The sequence below is a fragment of the Macaca fascicularis genome, chromosome 4 (assembly GCF_037993035.2).
Source record: "Macaca fascicularis isolate 582-1 chromosome 4, T2T-MFA8v1.1".
Classification (NCBI taxonomy): Eukaryota; Metazoa; Chordata; class Mammalia; order Primates; family Cercopithecidae; genus Macaca; species Macaca fascicularis.
In genome coordinates, this window is record NC_088378.1 from 31,990,956 (window position 1) to 32,014,761 (window position 23,806).

The following is a 23,806-nucleotide window of genomic DNA, read 5'->3' on the forward strand; positions in this document are numbered from 1 at the left end:
TGAGATGAATAGTTGAGTTGGCACAAGAGAAGAATAGGAAAAGAAAAACAGACACATCAAGGAATATTTCAAATTATTTTATTAAATAAAACCCAGATAATAAACTTGGGAAACAACTTGGAGAAGATGATTATTTTTAAAAACTTCTTTGTATGCCCTAACTTCCTTTCTTCCTCAAAACCATCTGACTACTCATCATACACACAATCAATTAAAATTATAAACTTTAACTCCTTTACAAGCCCCGGTAACTCTCTGAGGACATTTTCCTTTTACCTCATTTATCTTGAAAATTGACAAGGAAAGTATTACTACCTACACTTTATCGATAAAGGAACTGAGGCTTAGAAAGATAAGGATAGTTTATAAATTGCTCAAGAGCAAAGAAAAAATCTAATATATCTTCTGTCTTTTAACACACAATTTCTCAATGTTTCCAGATCCATGGCTCCTACTGCTAAAAATTGGTGTAACAAGAGTCCAGGTGATTCGCAGGATTAGACACATTTGGGAAACTGCCTTGAAGCACCCAGCACAGCGCCTTACACTTGGAGTCAAGAGATGGTGTCCACATGAACAGACACACAAAGAAATCTCTAAACCTAACCTCGTATCTTTCCAATGGACAATTTGTTAACTAGCTCTTAAAAATGAACCATTTGTCTACATTCTGATCCTTTCTTCTTTACCTTCTCCTCTTGGCTTCTCTACACTCCCCCAACCCATAGTTCTATACATCCAAGTATCTGCTCCACTTTTCCCACCAGCCACAGATTCTGCCAAAAGGAGACTGTTGAGGTTAACTATTAATTTCTCAAAGTAAGAAATCTGACAGAATAAATAGATCTAATGTAAATATTGTTATATAAAATGGTAATTTAAAGCTAAACCGGTGAGAAAGACATAGTTACAAACCGTTAACTTTGTAAAACAATTCACTATAACTGTCGTAATTTATCTTATTTCAATTGCATGAAAACTTCTCCATAGACTAGATTTGGTAACTATTATTCTCAAGCTGAAAAAGCAAGCCTTTGGCTGGTATATTTTGGGAAACTAAGGAAGATTCCCTTTCTGACTTGACACTTTCCATATATTCTGGCTGTAGGGAATTTCTAACCTCATAATTATGAACAGAGGTACCTCAAGGCTTTCAAATTATTTTATGGTTCAGTTTACCAAAACATGTAGTAAATATGTTAGAGATCTTTTCCATTCCAGGGCAACTTTAGAAATAAATACATATATCTATATCTCTATATATGTAGCTATTGAAAACAGGTGGAATATGTTACAAAGTTGAATGAAAAAACCTAAAAGGAACATAGTCATTGCTTGTAACTCTTAAATTACATTGGTTTGGCAGAGATACTACTTCAAATAGGAAGAGAAACAGAATGTTTGATGTAGAAATCACTAGAAAAAAAGTCTTAGTCCATGCAACAAATCATCATTATTCACTAATCAAAGACTACTTTCTTCAGGTTCTGTGAGACACTTGGCTTTCAGGGGCTAATGATAATGATCCCTTAGTGATTTTCTGACATATCTGAGTTATAGAATCAAATGTTTCTGAAAATTCTCTGGAAGAGCAGTTCTTGCTTAATGAGGTCAGCATTTTTCATAACAGTTAAAATAAAATACGTGCTATTATGGTATAATTTTCTAAATATATTATACTATGAGTGGCATATGCTACATTTTACAAAAATCTTCAGAGATGCTTCTTCCCCACCAGAAGCAGGTAATGTATATGGGTACAAATATAATATATATAATTATGTAGGTGCAAATATAAACTATCATCATGAAGTAAGAGCAGTAGCTTTAATACTACTACCTAGATTTAGTAATAAAATAACACAACTGACATGAGGGTGATGGGTCAAACAATTTCAAAGTTAGGGGATGAAGAAATTTTTAAGGTCTTACAAGTAATACAGATAGGTTAATGAATTCATGTAAACATATTTCCAGAAATAAAAAGCCAAATCTGGAAGTAACTTTTTTAGCATAGATAGATACTAAAACGCTTGCAAGTGTACCAAGAGTACAAAGCATTGAGACTTTCATAATCTATTATGCAAATCAGAGATATTACTTTAAAGTCATAGTCTATATGTCTTTGTTAAAGACTGGACTTCAATTCACATTTACCATGTGGTTAATGAAGGAAAAAAAGCCCATTAAGTTATTTATTTGAGTTGGGTAAGGCTGCCTGTCTGTCATGATGACAATTCTTGTGCCAAGAGTTGTTCACTAATCTTCAACATAATTATTAAACTGAAGTATAGAAGTCTAATCAAATTCTCCAAGTACATGTGATTTGGTGGTTGTTTTCCTTAATTGTGAGTTCTCCTCAAAGTCTTTAGCGGTGGCATTTATTATTATCATTACTATTACTACCATGAACAGTAGTTTTCACTAAATATGTCTGTATAGATTTATTAGTTTGGATATTTTAATCACATGTATCTTTTAAAGTTCTTGGCCTGCTATAATCGGGGAACATAAATATCCTATTTAAAATCATTCAAGCTTAGAAGATTCATTAAAGGAAATACAACCAGTAGCCCCTAAGTGAGCATTTTCCATTTTCTTCAAAGAGAGCAAAAAGCTATTAATAGTGGTGGGGCCCCTGATTTCTGTTTGTAACTTATGCACATACACAAAGACAATGTGGAGAACCTTTTTCACGTTTTCCTTGACCATAAATCTTTACCTTTTTTTAATCTATCACAGAACATATAAGGAATCCCCAGGGTTCAGAAGCCAAGAGCAGCATAATTCTTCGTATAGTGAGAAAAAAAACTAAGGCACAATTTTATTTTCATTGAACAAATTTCTAGAATGCATTTTGGGGGGCAAAAATAGCTAAAGTGACTTCATCAATTGTGTCCTTGCTCCCAGTACTTAAAAAGCTTTAAAGTCACACAAATTTACCTTAAAAATTATAACTATTTTAATAGCTGTGATTAGACAAATTCATTCTTCTACTTTCATAATGGACATTAGAGATAGAAGCCTCTAAGTACAATGTATTAAGTAATCTTATGGTGTCTTCGGATATATTATTGTCACTCAAATTCTGCAAATACTCCTGGTATTTCATTAGCGCTTTCTTCCTTTCTCAGTTATAGATCTGAGAAACTGTTCCCACTCATGTCCCAATCATTCTTTAAAATCCTACCAGCAGGCTATGTCCCCATCCACACCAAACCACCACAACCAATGTTTCTAATGACTTGCTAGTTTCTGAATTCAATGTGTACTTTTCTATTCTTATTTTATGTGACCTCTTAATAGCATGTGACATTCCTGTCTACTCCCTCTTTCTTGCAATACCCTTTTTCTGGGACTTCCATGAACTTGGGTACCTCCTAGTTTTCTTGGACTCTGGTCTCTCCCCTCCAGATTTTTGTTTGCTCATCCCTTAAAAATAGGTGCCCCTTTGAGTTCCTCAGGGACCTATGCCTCTTGACACTGTGTTCCATACTTTTTGGCTTGGTGATCTTATCCATTTTCATCTCTTTAGTTACCATCCTGATACCTGATCACTCTCTAATCGATGTATCTCTGACTGAAAGTTGCAACCCAAATTCCTGACCCAAGGAGTCATGTGATTAATATGTCTTCAGGTCAATGTATGACAGTCACCTTAAGCACACCATGTCCAACCTGAACTCATAATCTTATCTCATGCCAGTTCTTTTTCAAGTGTATCCACTTTCAGTAAATGGCAAAACTATTCATACAGTTCTTCAAGCCAGAAATGTATGCATCATTCTTGAATCCTCCACTTTGCTTATCTCTAGGATTAACATTTATCATTCAAATTGGGATGTTTTTGAAGGAAAACAAAAACTGGAATTATCTTGGGCAAACTGGAATGCACAGTCACTTTCTTACACAATTAGTTACAAAATTACTACTTCCTAAATAATATTTATCTTCACTTTTCCCATCCCCACTGCTACTACCTTCACTCAGATCAGTATCATCTCTCAGCCAGATCACACAGCAGCCACCTATGTTTAATCTCTGAATATACTGTTTGCCTATTCCACCTCAAAACCCACATTGTAGCACAAGTATTTTCTAGGATTTCAACTGTATCATATCACTGCACTGATTAGAGCCCTCCAATAGCTTCCCATTGCTGTTAAGGTAAAGCCCATGAAAGCGGAAACCACATTTATTTTTCTCACCATTGAATTTCTAGTAGGACCTAAAAAGGAGCAATACAACAGAAAATATTAGTTGAATAAATGAAAGAATGCCAGTAAGCCTGCCTAAGGTAGGTTGTATTGGCATATAGAAAATCAGTTATCTCCTTAAAAAACACAAGGATGTCTCTGATCAGACAAATCTCTTACTGTTGTGGATATTAACATAAGGTGAACTTGACACAAACATTTTTGAGTTGTCTCTGGAAATTTCAAGGCCCTTTGTTACATTCCTTTATAGAGCTAACCGTTTCCACCACCTGTCACCACCTATGGCCAAACCAATGTGCAAGAAAAGTCCAGTGTCACCGAAAGCACAAGGGATTGGATCAGCAAGACCCTGTTTTGATTCTTATCTCATTCTCTTATCTGTTGTGTGACAATGAGCAAGTGAGAATCTTTTAGAGTGAATGCCTTCATCGATAAAATAAAATTAGTAACATTACCCATCTTGTGTAGCTTTTAGGAATATCAAGTAACATAATGGTGTGAAAGGTTTCTGTAAACTAAAACACATGGGATAGTAGAAATAGGAGTAGATGCTGCTGCTCTAGGTAGAGATAACCTAGATGTCAGTTCTTTGGGTCTATTATATAGAAATGAAAAACTATGAATAGGAAAAATGAAATTATCGAAAAACAGCTTTTAAAAAAATCCTTGCTCCCTATTATATAAATATACAATGACAGGTTGTGTAAAGTACGTGTTATTTATATCACAGGCTGCCACAGTGGAAGCCTAAACCTTATGGGCGTCTTGAAGTATGTATTATTTAACTCAATGATCCTTTTAAGTAATCTGGCTTCCTCATCGCATGTGATCTTATGAAACTTGCCCAGTATTAGATCACTGACTAAAACAGGGTCTACCAGAGATTTTATTGGTGAGAAAAGAGAGCAGCTAAATGCCATGTGCTTTAACAGTAAATTGGAAAATAATTTATTCTCCTTTAATAATGATATGGATGCGACCCAAATATTTCCGATGTGGAAAATAGTGCAAAAGTCTATGAAGACTTTAAACAACTAAGAAATAAAATTACAGATTAATATTGAAGATATTGGAAATTAATTTTACACTGCTAAAGGCATCTTCTAGTCTTAAGAGTCTCTAAATTAGTTTTGGTTTTAAAAACACAGCTCAAAATGCTATATAAAATTCTGAAGTGACAGAAATATGTTTTAAGAAAGCAATAAAATAAGTATGTTTTAGGAATGTATATAATGGTAAAAAACATGTAAAATATTATTGTTTCATAGTAATGAAGAAGAAATATTTTAATGTGCATATTAATTTTTCATGAAGTTTCCCATTAAATTCATTCAATTAGGTAAAATACAGCATTAGTGTACTGTCTTACTTCTTAAATGCAGTTGATTCTATCTCCTTAGTTCTCTCTGAAACTGGTTCTGAATTCTCCACCTCACCTTCGACTGCCTTCAGGACCCAATCTTGTTTTTTCACTAGTCCTCCTGCTTCCCATGTTGACTACCTCAGATTTGTCCTATATATTGCTAGTTGGATGAGTTTTCTAAAATGTAAATGTGAAGAAATGACTACATTGCTTTACATTCAAGAGGAAAAGGCAAAAGTTATGACACATAAGGCCTTTCACAAGCAGGCTCCAATCAACATTTTCAACCTCGTCTTCTGAGACACTTCCATTCATATACTCTTATCATTAAAATCCTTCCACCATTTCTCAAATACTGTTTACTCCATTTTAGGAGTTGGCAAACTATGGTCCTTGGGTTGTATCCAGCTCATTTTGATGAAACAAAGATTGTAAATATTAAACTTTACAAGATAATACACCAAACTGTTACCAATTTATATACCTACCAGCATTGTATGCCAACCCCATTTAAGTTATATCTTACCACAGTAATGTAGGCCAACCCCATTTAAATTATATTAAATTATATCTTACCACTTTGTATTCTCAGCCTTCTTGATTTTCTACTTGAGCAGTAGAAAATGATATGTAATACATATTTGATTACTACTAAAATGACTTTTTGAGATACTTGAAATATCTCTACCTGTTTTTTTCTCTGAAATGTTCAGTATATAGCTTTGACTGAAATTTGTATTACAAATATCTTCTCCTATCAGACGGCATAAGGGATGAAAACCATCTTTTCCTTTCAAGATGTTAAGAGTTCATGGCTAGGACCTCTATTACAAAAGACAGATTAAGAAGAGAAAAATACAAATTTATTAATATAAGTTTTACAAGACATGGTAGACTTCATAAGGAAATGAAGAACTAATGCAACAGTTAAACCCGAGTGTTTTTCTAGTAGGTTTGATGAAGGCTGACGTTATAAAGGACGATGACAGGGTAAAGAGTATGAGCTAGTACAGTAAACCGCAGAAAACTTAGCAAGGCCTGTTTGTTCAGATTCTTCTCTGTGTCCCTTATCTTTGGAAAGAAGGGTGCTTTTTTTTTTTTTTTTTCCTGTAGTTATAAGGAGGACACTTCTCATATGAGGGTCTTATGATCTGTTTCAAGGGAAGGTCAGAGAGATCTTCCTGTTTCTGTCACTTTTTCAAATTTTTTTCAGGTTAAAATATTCAGTATGCTAAGATGCCATATTTTGGGGTAATGTGTCCTGAAAGCCATCAGTTGCTTTTCTTCCCACTTTACTTATGGTATGAATAACAGTTATTAATTTTAATGAAGTCAAATATATCAATCTTTTTTATGGTTAGGGTCTACTCTTTAAGAAGTCCCCTTCAAACCTGAGTTTTTAAAAAATCCTCTTTTTTATTTGAAAGTTTTAAAAGAGTCCAAGATGTATAGTAGAAAGCTGTTTCAGGTCCTCCTCCCTCCTTACATACATATCCAGTTACCTGTGCATAACTTTTGAATTGATCCAATGATCTACACAGCCACTTCTGTCCTATATCAAAATTACATAAGTACATGAGTCACTTTCTGGATTTTCCATTATATTCTTAGAGGAAATAAACTATTCTGTGCTGAAGTACATGATTTCAATTACTATAGTTCTGTAATATATTGTATATATGATGGAGATATCCCCAGGCCTAGTTCTCTTCTTCTTGAGCATCTTAGCCCTTTTTTCTGTTTTGTTCTGGGTAACTTCTTCAGATTTAAACTCTAGCTAATAAATTATCTCTTCATTTTGCCCAATCTGCTATTAAGTCTATCCAAAGAGTTATTTTTAAATTTGAACAATTATGCTTTCCCTTCCTACAAGTTCCATTTGGTTCTTGTTAAACAGTTCTGTGTTTAGTTATTCCTGGTAGCACCTTGTTAATCTTTATGATTTGCACTTTATTTCTTTAGAGGTTTTGTACAAGGCTATTTGTATTTGACAATCTCAATACCTGCAGTTTTTTTGAGGATTTACATCTGTTGTTTCTGCTAACTCTCACAGTGAGTTACTTTCAAGAATGCTTGGTGACCTTTGATTGTGAGTTAATTGCTTTATGTTAGTCTGTGGGAACCCTGCAGGCCTAAATTGATCATGCTTTCATCTCAAAGATAATTTACATCTCCTACCAGTAGCCATGAGGTGTCCCATACCTCAGACCAACTCTGCCAGCTCCATATGGGAGTCCCAGGCTGGGCAACACTCTTACTACCAGTCTGAAGATAAAAGTCTCAAGGGCAATATAGTTTTAGCATCCCCCTTCAGGGATTACCAACCTCTCTTTCTGCCTGTTGCTCACTGTTTTCAGCTCTCTCTCTCTCCTTCTCTCTCTCTCTCTCTCTCTCTCTCTCTCTCTCTCTATATATATATATATATATATATATATACTACTGCTCAAGTGACAAAAATCAAGAAGGCTGAGAATACAAAGTGGTCAGATATAATTTAAATGAGGTTGGCGCGCATATATATATATATATATATATATATATATATATATATAAAATATATTTCTCTATATATATATAGAGAGAGAGAGAGAGAGGGAGGGAGAGAGCAGAATAGTGGGTCCTGAGATATCTCCACCAGCCACTGTAAGTCCAGTAATGTATCCAAAGATGTGTCCTATCCAGGGTAGGACTGTTCTGCAGAGGTCCTCTGAGAACTTAATTTGCCAGACTTCCAAAATGGGAAGACGGATCATGGGCTTTTATGTTCTTTAGTTTTCCTAACACCTTTCCCTTAACTACCCTCTCACCTCTAAACACCAGTCAATTATTTTCCCATAACCCAAATAAAAATTGTATTGCAAGTATTTCTCAGCAAGTCTACAACTCACACTAAGTCTGGAGCAAATCGAGGGCAAAGATATAATCTCATTCATGTCTTTATGGCTAATGATTTTTACATAATTACCAATATATTGTTAACTTTTAATATATATTTGTCCAATGAGTAGGTAAAATATGAAAAATGCTCATAATTTGTCAAGGTATGTTACTTATATAAGAGCATCTATCAACTATAATATACTGTTTAAAGTTTAAAAATTTTTTTGAAACAAATACATTAATGCTAGGGTTAACTGAACTAACTTATAAAATCTACAGCATTCTTTAAGAGAAAAATTCTGCTCTTCATAGCATCAATTGGTAAAGAGCTTCAATCATCTCTGGAAAAACACGAATAGTGAACATTCTCATCAGGTGGCCTTAAATTTTTTTTTGATAAAACAAAACCATCAATCAGAGTTTGAATTCCAGCTTTGTCACAAGTTGACCTTAGGTAAGTTAACCACTGCTCCTCACTTTTCTTATTGGTAAAATGGAGATTGAGTCTACCTTCTAGATTGACTCAAAGATTAAATGTACTGAAACATGTAAAGTGCTAAGGACAATATTTGGTACTTTATGAAGTCTCAGTAAGTATTAGGGAATGTATAAACAGATTCGGATAAAGTTCTCTTTCTAAATCTGGATTTCTGCACCATAAGTATTATAGCATCACAGAAGCAGCATTAGATGGAGGGAAGTGTACTTTCTAAAAATATGGAGACAAGAATCTGTTATTATTTATCATTTAGTAGGTATTTGTTGAATATCTGATGGTTATAAAACACTGTACTAGGCTAAAAAACCAGAAAGATGAACAAGTGTTCTTACTTTAGAGATTGTATAAACTAGAAGAACATGGTAATTACTCAAATGACTGTACTTATTAGCAGAATACTGCAATACATACCATGGCTACTAGTATTACAGAAGAGGCACAGATAAGGCTCCTCCATAGGGGGATGAATTTGTATCTGATTTGTTGACATCCTAAGACATTTCTTAGAATCATTCAACAAAAAAGTCCAACTGTGGTTTTCAAATAAAGAAAGACAAACTCAGGAGAGGGAAGTGGTTTTTTCATAATTCTAGCATTAACTTCTGACACAATTAAAAATACAGCCCATGCTTCCTGACTCCCATCTGGCACTTTCACTTGGGAGAAATGTGATTAGCTACCTATATTAGGAGTAATTTTTAACATTGCCTTTTCAAAACACGGAGGTGAAGTAGAGGATACAATAGAGGTGTCAACCTCAACTACTACCTAAGAAAAAGACAGGAAAAGTTGGGGAGATATAAATACACATAAATTGGCAGTCAGTCACATCAAATCCTTTTGGGGAGAAATAAAAGCAGACTTAAATGGATAGACGAATGAATGGAATCTGGGAGGGTTCTAAGAGGAAGCCTTAGAAGCAAAAAGAAAAAAAAAAAATAAATGTTCCGTGCCCCATCTTAAACCCACAAAGAAAACATTTACTTTTTTTGTTACCTTCCTTTCGTTAATTAAATAAATTATTTGGTGTCCCTGGCATGTGCCTGGCACACTTCTAGGGTTTAAAGAATCATTGCTGAACAAAACAGAGAATATTTCCACTCTTGTGCAGTTTACATGTCTGTGTTGTCTAGTAAATGACAGACAAGTAAACAAGGATCACCTGATAGTGAGGAGTTCTATACTGAGGATTAAAATAGAAGGATAAGGTAGAGTGCCTTGGTGACTGTGTTAGATTTGGAGCTGAGAGAAGACCTTTCTGAAGAAGACATGGAGGTAGGTGGTGTGTGTGTGGTTTTTTTTTACTAAGTTGAGGAACTGTATCATCTCAAAAGCAAAAATGCTTTAAGTGCCTTGTCTATGTAGTAGGTGCTAAAGGGAGTTCAGTGATTATGGAGTTGTTTAATTGACAAATAAGAATTTTTTGTCCACCTGAAATAACAAAAGTCAGAGAATAACAATAGGATGAAAATAAAATTTTATTTGGGGAAGTAAAAAAGAAATACCCTGGAAAATAATGAGCTGGTTCACATTTATGCCAAACGTAAAGGAAGGAAAGGAGTGTAAATCACAAGAAACTACACCTCTACATACTGATTATTACATGTGTGACATCCAAGTAGTAATGGCCTATTAAGAGTAAAACAAGCTGAGCTGAACATTAATGGGAATTAAGAGAAAAAAGTTCAAACAGTGCGGAATTATATATCTAAACATAGCGTTTATAGGAAAGTAGGCTACGGAACAACTAAACCTGACCCAAAGTGAAATTGTTCTGAAATGATAAATGTGGATATATGGAGATGTTAGGGGAAAAAGCTTCATAATAATGTCAGTGATATTTTTTCCCTTCCACAAACTACAGGACCAGAAAAGTCTCTTCTTCAGGGAAAAATCTAAAATATTAAAATCCAGGCACTGTATGTAATTAAAAGGCAAATGCACTTGACATTTTTGTTGGCACAAACTCAGAATGCCAGATCTGGGCCAGTCATCCAAACATGCCATTCAAAGTACAAACAGGAACAAAATCACATTTGAATATTAGAGAAAGAAATAGAAAGCAAATAAAACCTTTACTAGTGCTCAAATTATAAGAATGTGATGTGATCTAAAATAGCAAAGATGGTCTACTTTTTAACCTATTCCCACTGATCTTATTTACAAAATGAAGGGTTAAGACTAGCTGTTTTTTGGGATGCTTTTAGTTATGAATTCCATTTTCATTTTGAGCAGGTCATTTTCCACCAAGCCTTCGATAATTCATTAATCTGGCATATCTCAGGAAAACATACAACATGGTTTAAATCACATTAATAGAGGTTGCACTGCAATTTTCAGAGGTGTTTATTTACTAAATTAGAGACTGCCTTAATATTAAACAGATGAACCAGATTTAAAAAAATGATTTTAGTTGAGCTCTAGCTTTTCCAAGATAATTTAGTATAAAGTCTAAATTATTAATAAATATTTTAGAGTTTGAGATTGGTTTTTAATCCTAAAATGTTTTTTGGCCTTGAGTGAATGAAAAGATGGGAGCCTTATTTTTAAATGATTCTTGGTTGTCTAAAATTATCTAATAACTACATTTCACAATTTCTAATTCTCAAAGTATCTAACAAACGCTTACATCCAAAATACTTCAATGGGCTGTAGGTTGTCCAATTCTAGATAATCAACCTTTTTATACGCAACATCTTCCCCTTGTCTAAATTGGACCCTTTTAATAAGAAAGTTTCATCTCTTCCACAAAGCCTTTTCCAGCCCTCAATCCCCCAAGGGTCTTTGGAATTTCTATGCACTTGTTGGCTGTATTTCTCATTTGAACTCTAAATCACAGCCTAATAGAGGTAGGCTGGAGTTTTAGAAGGAGCAAGGCTTTCTGAAGTCACCATTCACCAATGTATAGACTTGGGGAACTTACATAACTTGAATATCAGTTTCTTTGTCTATAAAATGGAGTAGTAATATTCTTTCATATATATTCTAAGGATTATATGAGATCATGTTGAAGAAAGCTTATAAAGGTTTGTTTCCTTTGTGTTTTCCATTTATTTCCTCTCGGAGGGTACATACCAGCACCTATCTTGACTCTCTAGCAAAGAGTAAGAATTCAGAAAATATTTAATCCCCAAATCCCTCGCTTACATTAGAGATTGGACCACCAACATTCTGTACGCCACTGTTTGGAAAACAGAGTTTTACAACGTAAATGCAAATTGGCTTTTGCCTGCTATTTCAAAAGCTAGAGTAGTTGGTATAAATTAGTTCTCAGAAGAAATTAAGTGCCTGTTAGTGGCACAGTTGGATCTCTCATCCTCCTTTCTTTTTTATGGCTGCTTCAGATTCTCCTGCGACCACTTCATAAAACACTGTGTGTGTTGGTAGCGGGGCTGGAAGGTGGGGGGACAGAGTGGTGCTTGTTTTGTCTTTTTGCCATGAAAACTTTTATTCCCCTACATTTCTTCTCTTAAAATCTAATACTCAGCAACCTTTAAGCAAGTGACTTCATTTTTCTTTGACTTTTAGTGTATTTACTTTTTCGATTATTTTCAAATGCACTGAATCCAAGTGGTTCACATATTCCACGTAGAGTTTTGAATTCCTAAAAGCCAGTTTCTATGCACCTCACTCCAAATGAATCCAACTACTGTCAATGACCCCTAGCTTACGGAGTAAAGGAAAAATCTTCATTGATTTTGAAGAGATCACTGAGGCACTGTCCTCCAGTATTGCCAGAGCACACAGCTGCCTGGGGCTCCTCGGTATTTCCTGGAACACCTAACCCACCTGGATGATCCGAGTTATTCCTCTTCCATCTGCCTCACTCTGAATTTGCTCTTTCCATGGATATCACTGAATTTATATTTTATGAACATATTTCTTTTACAGTCTGCCCCCAATATGTTTTCACAATTTGGGAGACTAGAGAGCTAAGATATTTAAAGGAAAATTGTGTTCTCTATCAAGTTTACACATACTTAGTAGGTTAAGATACTGCAGCCTGGCTCACCTCAGCTACTTGGGATCACTGCATGAACCAAAATGCTCAGATACAGAGATTAAAAACCTAAATTACAAAATCCCATCCTCACCGCATTTTCTGATTTAAAAATATTGAACACTTCTTTGACCTGTAGTGAACTCAGCAGTGGAGCTGGAGCAGCCAAGAAAAATGGGGCAAAAGAAGAGTCAAACCAAAGGCTAAAATCTGTAAAACCAAGTATAATTTGAGAAACAGGATCCATAAAGCTATCCAATAAATTGTTAATAACATCACATGTGACTATTAACAGTTTTCCCCAAATCTTAGCTGAAGAGTGATTTCTAATTTTCTTGAAATTAGAAACTTCAAGCTGAAGTTACAAGAATCAGGTGAAATGACAGACCTTACTCTGTTTTTCTTATTAGTTTTTTGCAAGATAATAATTCCTTCAGATTTGCAAGCATAAAGATTAGTCTTCTAGGCAACATGCCTCAGAAATAATAAAAGTTTCTGCTCATTCGGCACAGCTGAGTGAAAAGACCCAGTTCTGGGCAAGAGCAAAATGGGTGCCTAGCCATATTCGTGTTAAAATTTAGGAATGGAAAGAAGGCAAAGCACCTCTATCTGAGATCAGTGGTCACCAGTCTGTTGGGAATTTGGGTGGCCTAAACGAGATGCGGTACTCTAGATACCACTCCTCTGTTTTTTTGATGTAAAATCCTGTTCTACGCATAACTCACTTCTGACCTTCAATTCACAACTCCCTAAAGTCAAATTTTCTTCATCAAACCTCTCTGGATGCTACATTGGCAGTGTCAGCCCCTCCTAATTTTTTTAACTCTCCTTTTGCCCTGGAGCTGGTGTTGCCTGGTTTTTCTTCTTAATGTTCAGATTCTCTTCACCACTTAATTTGCCCCCAGCATGTTCCTTATTTTGGTATGATTTCCCAATAAAACTCTACTGGGAAGTATTCTTTTAAACAATATGATTAAAACAAAAAAACAAACAATCATTTCTCACCTAGCCTATTTTAAAACAGGATTATTCGATCCCTTATTTTATTTTATTTTTTTGAGACAGGGTCTCACTCTGTCTCCCGGGTTAGAGTTCAGTGGAATTATCTTGGCTCAGTGCAGCCTCACCCTCCTGGGCTCAAGCGATCCTCCCAGCTCAGCCGATGGAGTAGCTGGGACCATAGGGACATTCCGCTATGCCTGGCTTATGTTTTCTTTCTCTTTCTCTTTCTTTTCTTTTCTTTATTTTTCTTTTTTCTTTCTTTTTTTTTTTTTTTTTTTTTTGGTAGAGATGAGGTTTCTCCATGTTGTCCAGGTTGGTCTTGAACTCCTGGGTTCAAGCAATCCGCCTGCCTTGGCCTCCCCAAGTGCTGGGATTACAGGCGTCAGTCACCACACCCAGCCAATCTCTTATTTTTAACTCAAAGAGAGACATCTCTAGGGCAATCAGATAATTCACAAATTTTAATCTCTGTTCACTCATACTATTTTTCTTTCCCAAACAGGTATTTAACATACCCGCACAATTCAAAGCTACTTAAATATTCCAAGTCATCACAGTAACTCAATCCTTTAAGCACATAACATTTCAATCCAGATGAACACACTAAAATAATTTAGAAACAGACTAAAATAATTCCTTGTAAGAGCTTTGTAAACATCTGGAGAAATCTTATTCTATCATATCACAATGTACTTTAATAACTAAGTCTATTCTAAGCACATGGCCACAACTACTTGCACTGTAACAGATGATGTTCTCAATATAAGATTATGTTGCAATGGCATCAACAAACCATGATCTTACGAATCAATTATCTTATTTACCAGGACCATTTTTAAGGAAAATAAAAAATTACTGGTTGTCTATTACATTTTTACATTTAAGATAAATGTAAATTTAGCACTAAGCATGAAAATTAGTAATTTGACATTTTCTTAGAGTACAAAACCAGACCTATGGCCAGGCGCAGTGGCTTATGCTTGTAATCCCAGTACTTTGAGAGGCTGAGATGGGCAGATCACTTGAGGTCAGAAGTTCAAGACCAGACTGGCCAACCCCCATTTCTACTAAAAATACAAAAAATTAGCTGGGCATGGTGGCAGGCACCCATAATCCCAGCTACTTGGGAGGCTGAGACAGAAGAATTGCAATCTCGCAGGAGGCGGAGGTTGCAGTGAGCCGACATCGTGCCACTGCACACCAGCCTGGGCAACAAACCAAGATTCCATCTCAAAAACAACAACAACAACAACAACAACAACAAAAACAAACTAGGCCTATATTTTAATCACTGATAATTCCTAGAATTTATCATTAGATTTTTCAGGATCAGCAATACAGTTTTGCAATTTATTAACATGTGCCAAAAGAATGAATATGAGAGAATAGAATGTAAATTGTAATGTTTACCTTTTCAACTAAGATCACACACTACTAGTTTAATTTGCAGTACAAGAAGTGTGTCTTTGACATATGTGGAATAAATTCTACAAAGCTGAAAGAATTTGCCAGTCCTTTTAAATTAAGATTATCTCAAGCTATTTCCAAATCCTCAACAAACTGAAACATGGCTTTTGCATTCTGCATGTTGGAATGCGGCTGACAACAAAGATTTGCATAAGACACTCTACTTTCTCCCTATGAGGCCGAGTTTTGTATTCCTTCATTAGTTTGTATGAATTCATATTCTAAAGTCTCTGGTTCAGACAGATTGTTTTCTCTAACTTTTGTTATATCAAGATTTTTTAGGCTGAACCTGAAAGGAGACAACACATTCTTATACGTCTTTTGCAAAATTGTCCTACCTTATAGAGGAGGAATAAGTAAACACATTTAAATCAAGATGAAAATCAATGGTTTGTAGATTAGAAAACCCTGGTTCTATCTAGCTCTAATAAGATCAAATGCTGACTAAACAACTGCATGTAAGAGAAAAAGTCATAAAATAATTTTCTATGTCTGTATTAGTTTCTCATGGCCACTGCAGAAAACTGCCACGACTTGATGGCTAAAAACCACACACATTTATTCTCTTACAGTTCTGGGAACTAGAGGCGCCCAAAGCAGTATCACTGGGGCAAAATCAAGGTGTCAGTAGGGTTACTCTTGCTGCTCAGACTCTAGAAGAGAACTCATTCCTTGCCTTTTCCAGTTACCAGTGCTGCTGGCATTCCTTGACTTGGGGTTACATGACTCCAGTCTCTGCCTCCGTGGTCACACTGATTTCTCCTCCTCTGTGTGTCAAATCTTCCTCTGCTTTGCTCTTGTAAGGATACATGGAACTGGATTTAGGGCCCACACTGTTAATCCAGTATAATCTACCTCGTCAAGATCCTTTACTTAATCACATTTGCAAAGACCACTTTTCCTTAAAAGGTAACATTTACAGCTTATTGGGATTAGGACATGGTATCTTCCAGTAGCCATTATTCAGCCTACTAAAATCCATATGCTTTCCAATGTATTTTTAAACAGAATTTTTCAAGGTATAGGTTTTAAAAATTAAGAGAATTCCAAGAGATCTGAATGGTAAGAGAGAGAGAGGCCTAAGTGATGATAGTGAGGGGCACTGAACAAAATAAGACAAAGATGATCATCTGCCATATTTGACAGTTGTTGGTAGACAACATCTTCTCTTCATGTTCCGTTGTTTGTTATTTGTTTTTACTGCTACCAGAACTTCTTACAATTCTCTACTCACTCATGTAAACACTAGCTGCAGAAGGCCTGGCAACTTGGTTCAAACATTACTTTTCTCCTATTTGTATATGTGTAAAGTGGTCTTTCCCTTACATTAAGTTAAAAAAAAAATACAGTTGTGATAGCTACTTCCTAATGGCCAAAGGGTTGCATTTGAAAGAGGGATGAAAATCACTCCAGGTACCAAGAAAAAGTACTGTGTGATCTGGGAGAAGTTATCTGCTTCTTTTGAGACCCACTTTTCTCATCTTTACAGTGAAATAACTAAATTCTGCTCTCTAGGCTTGCTCTGAAGTTTACTGAATACACATTTAAAGTACCTAGAAGTATTTGGCATATAGCAGGAACTTAATATACAATTACTGGTATTGCTATTAGGGATTAAGAAAGTACTAGCATGTAACATATTATATATTTGACAAGATTACATCATCTTGAAAATATATAAGAAGCATTCTTTTTGTATAGTACTTTAAGGAGGCTATTATTCATTTTATATCATTTTCCTTCTCACTGTGATATGTAGAATATATCACACCGAAATTGTGGTTGACCCAACACTCCCAATCAGAGTCCTATTTTACTCACTCTGTATTTCTTAATCCATTTAATAAATATTACTAAATCCACTTGTTGTGCTAGATGCTGAGGGAGGTGTGTGACACAGCCTGTAGTCTAGAAGGAGAGGTAGACATTAAACAAATAATTAACTCCAGTCAATTTCAGTGCTATATATGAAAAAGACAATTCACTATTTTTTATGACTTGACTTATAGCTCACAGTGCCCAGAAAACTGGGAATCTTGATAGACCGAACCACATATCTCCTAATTAGCAACAATCACTAGTTTGGCCCCATAATGTACATAGCTAACGCACACTTTCACTGGACAGAGAAGAAAATACCTATCACCATATTATGATCAAAGTATTTTTTAATTCCTCATTATTTCTTAGTGCATACAGCAATTCCTTTAAAAGCAGACTCTACCAGCATGTTTCCCACTGAACAGAATTGTTTGTCCATTTAACAAAAAGATATTTATTGCCTGGGAATTCATTAGTTCATTATTTGAAGAAATATGTATATTGGGCAAGAATGTAAGTCAGGCAGTTAGTTATCACATGAAAATGCATAAAACAGTACCCACATTCAAAGAGTTCAAAGAGTCCTTCAGGAAATCAGGTGCCTAAAAGTCAAACTGACCCTTTAAAAAAAAAAAAAAAGTTCATAGCTTCCTCTGTTAAATGAATGATCATTTCAGAGTTTTGTAAATGCCAAACTCTTTTAATATATTATTTCAATTAGCTTTCACAAGCACCTATGAGGCTTGCTGTATTTTTATTTATTTGTTTATTTTGAGACAGAGTCTCGCTCTGTCACCGAGGCTGTGGTGCAGTGGAGCAGTCTCAGGTTACTGCAACCTTCTTCTGGGTTCAAGCAATTCTCCTACCTCAGCCACCCAAGTAGCTGGGACTACAGGTGTGTGCCACCATGCCTGGCTAATTTTTGATTTCAATAGAGATGGAGTTTCACCCTGTTGGCCAAGCTCGTGTTGTACTCCTGGCCTCAAGTGATCTACCCACCTTGGCCTCCCAGAGTGCTGGGATTACAGGCATGAGCCAATGCACCCAGCTGTATCTTCTTTTACAGATGAGGACACTGACAGGTTGGTGTCACCTCTTTCCTAGTCTATATTGCAGCCATTCCCTTATTGAAGTTTCTGACTCCAAGTCCTACTCATCCTAATCTACCTGCAGCTTTTAAGATGTCATTTTTCTAAAACTTCGATATGTTCCTATCATTGTTCTGCTTAATAGCCTACAAAGATTTCAGAGAAAATGAAAATGAGGAATGTAAATTATAGTGCACACACTATTTATAATAATATTTAGCCACTTAAAATTAAAACACATAAAAATGTGGGTAAAGCTCATGGTAAAATAGTAACTACAAATAATTACAAGTCACAATCATTGCAATAATGAGAAATATTTAAGTAAGCACTTGATAAAAGGAAAAGCAAAAGTGATAACAGTTGTTTAGAATATTGTTTCAGAACACTTTTTAAGGTTACTATCCTGTTTCAATTTTTAAAATAGAAGAGAAAGTGCATTATCACTGTTGATAGCTGCCACCCTGCTCTCAAGATAAAGTCAATCTTGAGTTTTACAGCCCTTTCTCATATCTGTATCCACATACATTTTAGCCTAATTTCTTAATAACTCCTCAATATATTCTTGAACACTGCATTAATTTTCATGTCTAACTGCACACCTCTGCCCATGCTGTTACCAGTGTGGATATGGTCTCCAGTTCTTCTATCCATTTAAATGTCACTTTGTATGGAATTCTATTTCATGTTTAGGCACACTGCATGAAGTTATTACTTCATCTATCAGGTTCTTTCACTATTCACAACTTCTTGAGAGTATAGAACATATCCTACATATTTTTAATATTTTCTCAATGCCCAGCCTAGGCAGAGAGTAAGTGTGCAACAAAATTGTGTTGATTTAATATTCGTATTTTCCATAAGTGAAAACAATATTTTTGCTTGATATGATGCTTTGATGGTTTCTGATGTAAGGTTACGATGTTAAACAGACTCCATTTTTACATGACCATAATTCTACTCCCCAATTCTGCCATGTTCCTAAGTCTTTAGTGAGCTAAGAATTCAGATTCATGGTAAGGTTAGAATTGTGCTGGACTGCTTGTGACTTCAACTATCCATCTTCCATGATCAGCTCTTGGTCAACGGATATAGTTTGGATGTTTGTCCCCTCCAAATCTCATGTTGAGATGTATTCCGCGATGCTGGAGATGGGACTTGGTGGGAGGTTTTTGGTTTTGGGGGTTGGCTCTCTCATGAAGGCCTTGGTGCCATCCTCACAGTAATGAGTGTTCTTGTGAGATCTGGTTGTTTAAAGAGTGGGGACCCTCCCCCTCCTGTCTCCCTCTCTTGCCATGTGATACATGGCTCCCCTTCACCTTCTGCCATGATTGTAAGCTCCCTGAGGCCCTCACCAAAAGCAGATGCCAGCACTATACTTCCTCACAGCCTGCAGAACCATGAGCCATTTAAACCTCTTTTCTTTATAAATTACCCAGTCTCTGACTGGGTGCGGTAGCTCACACCTGTAATCTCAGTACTCTGGGAGCCCGAGGCAGGTGGATCACTTGAGGTCAGGAGTTCAAGACCAGCTTAGCTAACAAGGTGAAACCCGATCTCTACTAAAAACACAAAAATTAGCTGGGCGTGGTGGTGGGCACCTGTAATCCCAGCTAGTGGGGAGGCGAGGCAGAAGAATCACTTGAACCTAAGAGGCAGAGGTTGTAGTTCCACTACACTCCAGCCTGGGTGACAGAGTGAGACTCCATCTCAAAATAATAATAATAATAATAATTATTATTATTATTATTATTATCCAGCCTCACATATTGCTTTATAGCAATGCAAGGACCAACTAACACACCAAATGAAAGCCAAATTTCCTACTTTGCTTACTCTTCAAAATACTTGTAAAGGATCATGATCCAGATGTGCTGGAGATTGAAGATGAAAGATAAAAGAAGGAAGAATCTATTCTCAAAAAATTCTCATGTGTTAGGTTAGGTTTCCTAGAAGCAGAGCCTGAGACAAGGATTTGGATGCACATGATTTATTAAGGAAGTGTTGTCAGGTGAAAAGGAGAGAGGAAAGTAGGGTAGGAAAGGGAAAGCAGCTAAGTGAGAATGTGGTATTAGTGTAAGTCTAACTTCAGCCTGATGTCATGGGGAGCTCTAGAGCATGAATTGCCCCAGAGTTGACCTAATCATGAAGTGAGGGCCTTGGCCTTTTGTATTCTCCATGTCAGTTAGTCATCAGATATGAGCTGATAGTGTTGGGAGGTACGTGCATAAGGTTTGGGCAAAGTAAATGTTTTTCAGCCACAAGTGATTCTGAAGAGAAGTCGGGGCTGTGAGCCATTAGCAGCTAACACTGATGGAAACTGGGGGTTTTACGGACTTGGTAAAAGGGATCTGGACAGGGCACCAAAGGTGACTAAAGTCACCGGAAAGCACAACCTCCAAGTGACAACATAAACATCTCTTTAAAAAAATATAAAGTGGCAAGGAAAGAGGCATTTTGAAGGGTAAAAATCACAAGATTTATAACTTAACCAGCAGTGCTTCTAGCTCAATCAGCAGTTGCTCATATTTATCTGTACATCTTGACATTATCTGTAGATGGTCCTTAAAACCCGATTCTTCCCTTAGCTGTGTCCTGTAAGATATGGATATTTCTTAGTTCCTGTTTCTAGCTGTGCATCTTGAAATTGCTTTCTTGGATTATTTTAATCTTATCAAAGCCTTTATATGCGTGACTCTGACTGAAAAAGGAGGCCTTCTTCATTTCCACAGAACAAGCCCTACCTGGCTGATCAGATTGCAGCTGGATTATTCTTTTAAAAGCAGTTGATTCTCTGTATAAAGCTTGTGCACCTCAGGCTTGCTTTTTTGCCTCCAAGTCAGAAATCAAGTTCAAGAAGAATTTCAAGCTGACATAAAAATAATTCTCCTCAAAAGCCTAAAATGTCATTCTCTACAGCCTATACTAAACTTTTCACATGGAAGTGGTTATGCACATCTGAATATTGCATGATTGAACCATAGCATTCATTTTTTCCCCAACAAATATTTATTAGACACTTACTACATTCAAAAAAATACACTAAATGACATGATAGACAAAATGATTAAATCAAATGAAACGTCATATCTGTGAAACTTTTATTAGCAGTAGAAATTTTTAAAAAAAGATACACATAGGAACCCGATATATGAAACACTGAGAGCACAGACACAGTAGCTGAAAAAGAAATAAGACACCCCAGCCTTGAATGCTCTGACTTCATTTCGCCTCATATTCTTGAAAATCACTCATTCAAGTGTATTTATAGTTTGGGCAACCTAGATTTGAACAGGTGATTTGGCTAAGGGTACACAACTGTTTTGTAGAACCTAGGTCATCCGACACCAAGCTTGGTACATTTTCTTTCAAACTGCAGCTAAAGATATATTTCCCGTCCTCTGGCACTTCGCACTTTGTTTGAAAAGAAAATAAATGTTCAATAATGATACAAATTGTGTGACACTAATGCTATATAAATGCTGCAGAGTGATTTACATAAGACTGGGAAATGTGAAATGAATCATTCACAGAAGAAACTGATGAAGTAATTTCAATGTCTACATAAAATTTCTCAGTGTTCCATGTAAGAACAGACTAGGGTAATTATCTTTTGTTGTTATTGTTGGGGAGGAAAGTAACTAATGAGTAAATGGCAAATAACTAAACTCCAAATCCATGTTTTAAAATTAAGTATGCTCCTTTCCCCTAACAACCCAAATACCTCCAAATATTTCTACAATCAAAACTGCTTGAGCTGGACTTTATTTATCCCCCTTCTTTAGCTTTCAATTTGTAGATCTTGAACTAATTTAGAACAGTTTAAAGAACACTAAAATTTAAGTGACAAAGACAAAGAGATGCATTGCCTCCTATACTCTTTCCCTGTAAGAAAAACACTGGAACGGTCCAGTGACCTGTCTGAGTCAGCATCCTCAATCTCATGTCCTGTCTTTCCTACACCCTCACCCGGTGTCAGGGTCCTCCGGCTGTCATAAGCTCCGAAGCTGCAAGTGTCACAGGTTTCAGTGGACCAGTGTAGTCGCAGTCACAACAGCAAGGACTTCCTGTGGAAGGCAGGTACTATTTGAACAGTTCAAGTGCTTCTGGTTTGCTGTGTCTGCTCTGATCTCAAAAATCTATCTGATTTTGACCTGCGACCTATCTCTAATGTCCAGCTTCTTATACAATGCAGACTCCTGAGGCATCCTCCGGCTGCCGCCTCTCACCTTCAGATGCCCTCAGAGCCCTGCCTCCTGACTTAATCTTCCCTTCCAATCACTGCTGGTTGGTTTCTTACCCTCTTGCTGCTGGGCTCTGTGCTGTATTTTTCAGCCCCTTTGTGGTTTTCTTCTTTCTGGCGTCTGGTTCTGTGTGAAGAATCATGCTGCCTGCACTAGTTTTGCCAGTTATGCGATCCAGATCGACAACAGGAGATGGGTTATTCTGTCAAAGGATTGTAAAGGCCACAGCTCTAATAGCTTCAGCTTGACACACTTCTAGGAGTGTGTCTAAACTCTGATTTTAGATAATCCAGGAAATTTTAAATCAAATATATGAGTCAGTATTTATTATGTGTTAACAGCCTATACATTGATTGTAACTAGATATATAAAGTCAAGTAAACATCGCATATGAACAGTCAACTTAACCATAAGGGTGAAAAATTACCCTCTTTAAGAAGGATGAAAAGATACAGTAATTCCAGCTTCCAAGGATGAAAGGCCTCCAAGGTTTTGTAGATTCTACATTTTAAAAAATATTTTAGATCAATAACATGAAGAAAGGAGTCAGTAGCACGTGTCACAGACATAGACATGGTTACTGAAGCAATATCAGCTTAGTGCATATTATATCATATGTTACTGCGGGAACATCAGCCACGTGAAGAAGAAAAGCACCCTCAGGACAACACTGCCTGGACCTGACCCCAGATCTTATTTTCTTGAATGACAGATACTTTTTAAAAATCATTTTTGGTAACCCAGAGGTATGCTCCAAGCCAGTTCTAAATTATGTAATCTTCCCAGGAAGAAAGCAGCTGTTTTTATGTCTGAATAGCTGATAGGAAGGTAGGTGAAGGGCTCTTTGGGAATTTGATAGGGATAGATGTGGGAAATCTAGGAGAACATGCTTCTAGTATTTCTAAATTTTTTTTCTAGTTGGTTATACTCCCTGAGTAATAACTTGGAAAAAACATTACTGATTTTGGAATATAAGGGTGGCACAAATGACAGATCTAAGTTTTTTTTTTTTTTTTTTTTTTTTTTTGAGACAGAATCTTGCTCTGTCGCCCAGTCTAGAGTGCAGTGGCACAATCTCTGCTCACTGCAAGCTCTGCCTCCCGGGTTCACACCATTCTCCTGCCTCAGCCTCCCAAGTAGCTGGGACTACAGGAGACCCCACCACGGCTGGCTAATTTTTTGTATTTTCAGTAGAAATGGGGGTTCACTGTGTTAGCCAGGATGG

The 23,806-nt window shown here is 36.2% G+C and overlaps 1 protein-coding gene across 24 annotated transcripts in view; it reads right to left on the reverse strand.

The window, feature by feature from the left end:
• Positions 1-23,806, reverse strand: part of PTPRK (protein tyrosine phosphatase receptor type K) — a 565,022-nt gene that overhangs the window by 45,397 nt on the left and 495,819 nt on the right. The gene's annotated exons all lie outside the window — the stretch shown is intronic.